Source organism: Bison bison, unplaced genomic scaffold (genome assembly GCF_000754665.1).
Source record: "Bison bison bison isolate TAMUID 2011002044 unplaced genomic scaffold, Bison_UMD1.0 scf7180017864472, whole genome shotgun sequence".
Lineage (NCBI taxonomy): Eukaryota > Metazoa > Chordata > Mammalia > Artiodactyla > Bovidae > Bison > Bison bison.
In genome coordinates this window covers 6,742,550-6,750,728 of record NW_011495033.1, presented here as the reverse complement: position 1 = coordinate 6,750,728, position 8,179 = coordinate 6,742,550, and positions in this window count along the sequence as shown.

Sequence of the window (8,179 nt, the reverse complement as noted above, 5' to 3'; positions counted from 1 at the left end):
CCGCTGTTCGCTGTCTGGTTTACATCCTGGCTCTGCGGCTCACTGGGCTTCCCTGGTGGCTCAGACGGTAAAGAATCCGCCTCCAATGAGGGAGACGTGGGTTCGATCCCTGGATCGGGAAGAGCTCCTGGAGGAGGGCTTGGCAACCCACTCCAGTATTCTTGCTTGGAGAATCCCCATGAACAGGGGAGCCTGGCAGGCTACATACAGTCCACGGGGTCGCAAAGAATCGGACGCGACTGAACAACCAAGCACAATCACACTGCCACTCACTAGCTTGTACACCTAGCGGGTACCTTGGTTTCTTCCTCTGCCAAAGGGACCAGGACTTATAAGCATCCTGAGTTAAATGTCCAGATGCGGACCATGTTGGGCCCAGGATCAGTGGTGAATCAGTAGTAGCTCTTATGATAGACTGAGCCCCACTGGGTAGTGACAGGCAGCCCCGTCCCTACCAATCGCCTGTCAGGGACAAGGGTAGGAATACACCACAGGGGTTGGGGGTCCTGTCCCTTCCGTTCAAACCCTACTCCATCCTGTACTAAAGGGGGACCCACAGTGCATACACTGCCCCCACCCTGCAGTGGGCCATCCCTCAGGCCTGAAGATGCCCACACCAGGCTGCCTTGGAAGGACAGATGTCCACAAAGGCCCTGGAAGCAGGCTGTGCGTAGTGTGAGCACGGATTTCCGGAGTCCAGAGTCCGAGGAGCATGTCTAGACGGGCTGTGGTCTTTCCTTGGCCCTCAAACTCTGCAGGACCCGAGCAGGGCCAACTAAAGCCTGGGACCCAGTTGACCAGTCTAAGGGCCATACTGTTGACAAGTGGTGAAGGATTCAGACTAGGCCCCTGGCGCTTAATGAAGGCACTTTGATCTTGTGACTCCTAGATTATGTCCAGCCCACAGCAGTATTGTTTTGGCTTAGAGTTTTAAAAAGACCAAGTTAGCTGCCAACATTTTAAAAAATCAGGAACTGTATAGATACCTCTAGATTTTTTGCCTCTCTGGAAAATTCATAAGACCATTGGTTGCAAGAGTCATGAGAGAGGGGTGGGTGAATCTCCAGGCCTGCCCTCCCGGCCCACCCCTGTTCCCTGCTGGGTGCAAATACCCTCACACCTCACACCCTATTAAGGCCTTGGCCATGTGAGAGCTCAGGTTGCCCACCATTGGCACTCTGGGGCCAGAGGGTTGAGTGATGATTTTATTACCCTCCAAAAGGCTTTTATGGAAAACCTGCATTCCATGTAAGGAAAACAGACTGACAGCAAAGCAGCGAACATCAGAATGGGTGACTGGGAACAATCAGCATCCCCATGTCTTGGGGATACGCTTGAGAAAAATGGAGTGCTGTTTTTGTCTTGGGTGGTTTAGACACTTGTGACTCTATAGGAGAGATATTTAAAGAAAGCTTTGGGTCTTCCCTGGTGGTCCAGTGGTTAAGACTCTATGCTTTCAATGCGGGGGAGTGGGGGGGATGTGTGCAGGGTCCCTGGTTAAGGAAGTAAGACCCACATACTACATGGTAGAGCCAAAAAAGTAAAAAGAAAAAAAGCATTAAGCTTGTGTAAAGGGGGTTATAAATGGAAAAGACTTACCAACACAAACAAAAGCAACCAAACTAAAAAAAAAATCTCAGCTGCTGCCGGAGCTGACAGTGCAAATGCTCCAGTTAACCACCCACCACCCAACTGCAGGGAGAAGAGGGTGGTGCTAAGGTGGAACCAGTGCCTTTCCTAGCCAGCTGTGTCCCTTCATTCTGGCCACTCCTGCCATCTCCGTGCCCCTTGAAGTCTCTCCAGATTGACCTGAGAAGACCTTGTGTGTACTCAGTGTTCTTACTTGCAAGCAATAGAAACTGGTTGCTTGTCCCACGTGGAAAGGGGTCTTATTGAAAGGATCTGGGATGCCCATAGCATCAGCTGGAGACTGAAGAAAAGGATTAGGAAGTCGGCAGGCACCATAGGGAGTTCCAAGGGCTGAGTGCCACCGCCCTGAAATGATCGGGACCTTCTCTTCAACTTTATCTTTATTCCGGAATCAAAGTCCTGGGTGGGACCTCACCCTGTTGGCTTGCCCTGCAGGAGGTGAGATTCAGGCAGAGCCCTGCCTTCCAATATCTGTGCACACAAGGGCAGGGTCCCCTCAATGAATACAAGAGGGAGTGTTGCCAGACTGCTCCCTACAATTCAAATGCCCCTAAATATAGCCCTTTCCCCACTCAGTCTGAGCATCAAGTTGTGTAAGGCTTGGTTCCTGGCCAGTGGCTGCAAGCTTGCACTCCACCCAGGCAAGGAGTGAACATTTATTGAGCACCAACTGTGTATCAGGCGGGGTTCCCAGGTGGCTCAGTGGTCAAGAATCTGCCTGCCAATGCAGGAGATGTGGGTTCAATCCCTGGATCAGGAAGATCCCCTGGAGAAGGAAATGGCAACCCACTCCAGTATTCATGCCTGGAAAATCCCATGGACAGAGGAGCCTGGCAGGCTACAGTCCATGGGGTTGCCAAAGAGTTGGACATGACTTAAACAGCAGCATGTACCAGGCACTGATTAGACATCCTGCATGCCTTATCTCATTGGATCTTCCCACCAGCCCTGAATAGATGGGATGATTATGTTTGCAAGGGAGCAAATAGACTCAGAGAGGTAAGGCAACTTACCCAGGCTCTTCCGGCTCCCAAGTGGTGAAACCAGAGTGGAACTCAAGACTCCCTGGCACCAAAGCCCAGACCACCCGATCCAGGAAACTGGCAGCTCTTCTGGTGACCTGGGTATTGAAACCGGGCAGGTTGCCATGGCCGCAGTGATGGCTACAACACCCAGAGCCCCTTTGTCCCAAGCTTGTATGCACCTCATCTTCAAAAATACACGTCCTCTGGTCTTGGCTGTGAGCCTGTCCCACCTTGCTATCCTTTCTCTTTGTTTTGTTTCCTTCCTTCTGATGCCAGCTACAGAGCTGTATGTGTCATTTGATGCTCAAAAAAAATGGTGATCCCTTTTTGCAGCACCTAGTCTTGTGTTACCGAGAAGGCAATGGCACCCCACTCCAGTACTCCTGCCTGGAAAATCCCATGGATGGAGGAGCCTGGTAGGCTGCAGTCCATGGGGTCGCTGAGGGTCGGACGCGACTGAGCAACCTCACTTTCTCTTTCATGCATTGGAGAAGGAAATGGCAACCCACTCCAGTGTTCTTGCCTGGAGAATCCCAGGGATAGGAGAGCCTGGTGGGCTGCCATCTATGGGGTCACACAGAGTCGGACACGACTGAAGTGACTTAGCAGCAGCAGCAGTCTTGTGTTATGTCCTAGTGATAAGAGGTGGGGGTAGCACTGCTTGGCAGACTGGATGCCAAGCACCTAAGATGCTCATCCACTCAGGGCAGCTGAGCATCTCCTAAAAGTTAGCCCTGAAGACCAACGTGGGAAAGGAGTGTAGCAGATAGATGTTGATCCCCTCCAACCTTCAACCCATAGCTCTGGGCAACAGCCCCTTCCTTCCAGACAAGCAGGACGGAGGTGTGAAAACTCCCTCCTGCCCCAGCAAGAACAGCTTCTCACATGGCCTGTGACCCTCACTAAACCCTCCCGACCCACCTCCGGGCCCTCAGAGAGATAGCAGAATGGCATCCGTCACCCCCACCAGGCAGGGAGCTGAGCCAGGGAAAATGTGCTCCCAGGCCTGTCTCGTGCTCTTGGTAGCTGTGTGATCTTAGTTCCCACTGAAGTGTCCCCATCTGCAGAATGGGCGTGACAGCAAAACCCACGGTCTCCAGTAGCTTTGAGGATTAAGGGAGATGATGCATTGAAAACCCTCATCGCAAAGAAAGTAGAATGGTGGTTACCAGGGGCTGGAGGGAGAAAGGAGTGGGGAGTTACTCTTGAATGGGTACAGTTCCCATACGGGAAGATGAAAAACCTGCTGGAGAGGAATTGTGCTGATGGTTACACAGCGAGAATGCACTTAACACGGTGACCACAGTATACTTAAAAATAAAGTGGCCAAGCTTATGTATATTTTATCACAATTTTTTAAAAAATATTTATCACAGTATGATATTAAAAAAAAAAACAAAAAAAAACGGGGCCTCTTTGACGTTCCTCAAACATGCCCAGCTCACCCTACGCATCCTGACTGGGCTTTGCTCCAAAGTCAGCATGCACATTGCCATTGGGAGGGCAGGATTCACGCTCCATTTCTCTCTCTCTCCATCTATGTGCTGGCTAAATAAGTGGACTCACTTCTTTAAAATTCCCTACAGGCCTGGACTCCTTGATGCTGTTGTTCCCATGGCTCCCTCCCTCCCTTTGCTCAGGTGTCTGCTCAAGAGTCACCTCCACCAAGAAGTCTTCCCTGATCACCCCCATCTGAAGGAGCACCTGCCGTCATCTACACTCCCCTGCCCTGACGTGGGGTTGGTTGGTTTGTTTTTAATGGTACTTTTACTGTCTGATGGTGCATTAGATATTTATTACTTCTCCCCTCTCAGAGGGCTTCCCAGGTGGCACTAGTGGTAAAAAACTCTCTTGCCAACACAGGAGACGTAAGAGACATCCCTGGGTCGGGAAGATCCCCTGGAGAAGGGCATGGCAACCCACTCCAGTGTTCTTGCCTGGAGAATCCCATGGACAGAGGAGCCTGGCAGGCTACAGTCAGTGGGGTTGCAAAGAGTCGGACATGACTGAAGCAACTTAGCACACACACCCCTTTCAGCATACATGCCCCTTTCAGGATGGAAATGCCATGGGGCTCAGGACTTGACTGTCTTATACTTTACTGACCCCCAGTTCTAGCACAATGCCTGGCATTTAGTAGCTGCTCAATGAACACTTGTGAAAGGAATGAACATAAAGCTTACTATTGTCACTGTCGTTCTACAGCAGAGATGGGAACTCTGGACCCATTTCCAGTGCTCGCAAGTCCCCTGGGATGTGGCAGCCACGGGGGAACTTAAGGCAGGTGGTTAAGCCCATGGGAAACAGAGGGTAAGCCACCAGCACTGGAGAGAAAGAAAGTTGATCTGAATTTAAGTCTGAGTTTTAAATCCCAAATTTGATTCTGAGTTCATGCTTGTTTGAAGCATTCTGGCACTTTCGTGGGCTAGTGAACAGCTTTCCAAGGAGAGGCCAGCAGGGAGGGGTTTGTGTACACGCAGGTTGGGCCTCCTCTGAGCTGTGGGCGTGGACAGACACCACAGGGAAGCCAGACTGCCTTGCAGGAGCGAAAGGGAGCCAACTCGAAGAATGGCTGGGACTGGCTGGAGGAAGCAGGGAGAAAGAGGGCTGGAGGAAGCAGGCTGAGAGTTAGCAGGGCAGGGCTGGGCCGCCACCTCCCTGGGAACAAAAGCCAAGTTTGCATTTTCTTTAAGTCAAGACAACTGGACCATTAACAGAGATTTCCCTCAGGGGATATTAGGGCTTGGGTAGTGGGCAATGGGGGGCAAGGAGCAAGGGAAATTATAGTCTGTCAGTATAAGAAACACTTTCATGTTTATTATTGAATTTGACTTTTAACCACAATTGTATGCAGGAGGCATTATCATCTCTATATTACAGACTTGGAAACAGACAGACAAGGGACTGACTGCAAAGTTCAGTGCAGGCTCTTGCCACGACACCAGGCGGCCCCTAAGTTCAAAGTCAAGATCAAGCTGGTGATTATGAGCTTAGAGATGGGGAAGAGGGTTAGAGATAAGTCAGTCTTCTTCCCTTTCCTGACCACCTTTGAAACCTTGTTCCTCACCTGCCCCACTCCAGGGTCATGCCTCAGTGACACGCCCTCACTTCACCTGCTTGTAACCGGACTTAAAACCTGTTGGCTAACCTCTTCAAGTGACAGGTAAACAGCCGGTCCTAGAAAAGGTAATTAGAATAATAAAAGTAACTTAGGTCATTGCAAAGAGAGTTAGCTGTGTTGTCCTGGTTCTCTTTCTGTGAACACAAAAGCACTAATTTGATAACGTGCACCCCTGGGCTCATAGCAGCATCGTTTACAATAGCCAAGATGGGAGAACAGCCTAAGTGTCCATCGGTGGATGGACGCACAAGGAAGTCGTGGACTTTGTATACAATGAAATAGTTCTCAGCCATAAAAAAAGATGAGCGCTTGCCATTTGCCACAACATGGATGGACCTGGAGGATATTATGTTAAGTGAAAGAAGTCAGACAAGAGAGAAACAAATATCATATGAATTTACTCATATGTGAAATACAAAAACCAACAACAAAAACATAACACAAACCAACCAGACAAAACAAACACAGAGAACAGAGTTGTAGTTATCAGAGGGGAAAGGGCAGAGAGGGGAGGATGAAATGGGTTAAAAGAATCAACTGGGTTGTGAGACACTGCGGTGTTTACAGAAATATACAGTGTATACAGAAGTAAACGGTAATGTACATGCGAAACTTATACAATGTCATACACCAATGTTACCGCAACAGGAAATAAATTTTAAAGATAATAAAGAAGGGCAGTAAAATGCTAGAATGAACAAGAGAAGAAGGCTGTGAAATCTGTCTTCAGAGCTCTTTCAGAAGTCTTTTGATGATTTTCAATGATTTTGCCAAGAGTATATAGAACAGCCCCTAACTGAGAGACACCCAGCTCCCTAGCCCAGAAGTCACAGCCAGCAGCTGTGATGAGTGACAGGATTTGGTGGAGGGAAGGAAGCCATGCTTCCATCTAGACTAAAGCAGATCCCGGGGCTTGGGGCAGGCGAGTCTTGGGGGAGTCAGGCAACCCTCTCAGCTCGTGTCAGTTAGGATGACAATTCCCCAGGACAGCTGTGGGCTGGAAGAGGCTTGTGTCACTACCTGGCCTTTGTCTCCACCCTAAGGGTTGGGACATACCCAAAGCCACCCTCAGACACTTGTTCTGGATCCCCAGGAGAGCAGACACGGAGCAGGGAGGCCCAGGTCTGGGTTTACAGCCCCCAGATTACCTGCAGTGCCTTGACGGTCCACGTCTAGTTACCCACCTGGGCAGCAGCATCTCCACCTCCTTAGAGAGCGCAGAGCCAGGGGTCCCACTATGGAGAGAATCAGGGAGGACTTGAATACCTCCCTAGTGGAGCAGATCGCCCCCCCACCCCCATCACTTCCTACCAGGTGGCGCCGGGGTCTGCTGATAACCTACAACCGAGAAGGTGCACTTCAAGGAGTGGCCACTGGGTGTCGCCCCTGCTTCTCAGGCGAGGGCCTTTATGGGTCCGCTAACACCATAAGAATACCTTCAAGACCTTTTAGAACTAACACCCAAAAAAGATGTCCTTTTCATTATAGGGGACTGGAATGCAAAAGTAGGAAGTCAAGAAACACCTGGAGTAACAGGCAAATTTGGCCTTGGAATACGGAATGAAGCAGAGCAAAGACTAATAGAGTTTTGCCAAGAAAATGCACTGGTCATAACAAACACCCTCTTCCAACAACACAAGAGAAGACTCTATACATGGACGTCACCAGATGGTCAACACCGAAATCAGATTGATTATATTCTTTGCAGCCAAAGATGGAGAAGCTCTATACAGTCAGCAAAAACAAGACCAGGAGCTGACTGTGGCTCAGACCATGAACTCCTTATTGCCAAATTCAGACTGAAATTGAAGAAAATAGGGAAAACCACTAGACCATTCAGGTATGACCTGAATCAAATCCCTTATGATTATACAGTGGAAGCGAGAAATAGATTTAAGGGCCTAGATCTGATAGAGTGCCTGATGAACTATGGAATGAGGTTCGTGACATTGTACAGGAGACAGGGATCAAGACCATCCCCATGGAAAAGAAATGCAAAAAAGCAAAATGGCTGTCTGGGGAGGCCTTACAAATAGCTGTGAAAAGAAGAGAAGGGAAAAGCAAAGGAGAAAAGGAAAGATATAAACATCTGAATGCAGAGTTCCAAAGAATAGCAGGAAGAGATAAGAAAGCCTTCTTCAGCGATCAATGCAAAGAAATAGAGGAAAACAACAGAATGGGAAAGACTAGAGATCTCTTCAAGAAAATCAGAGATACCAAAGGAACATTTCATGCAAAGATGAGCTCAATAAAGGACAGAAATGGTATGGACCTAACAGAAGCAGAAGATATTAAGAAGAGATGGCAAGAATACACAGAAGAACTGTACAAAAAAGATCTTCACGACCCAGATAATCACGATGATGTGATCACTCACCTAGAG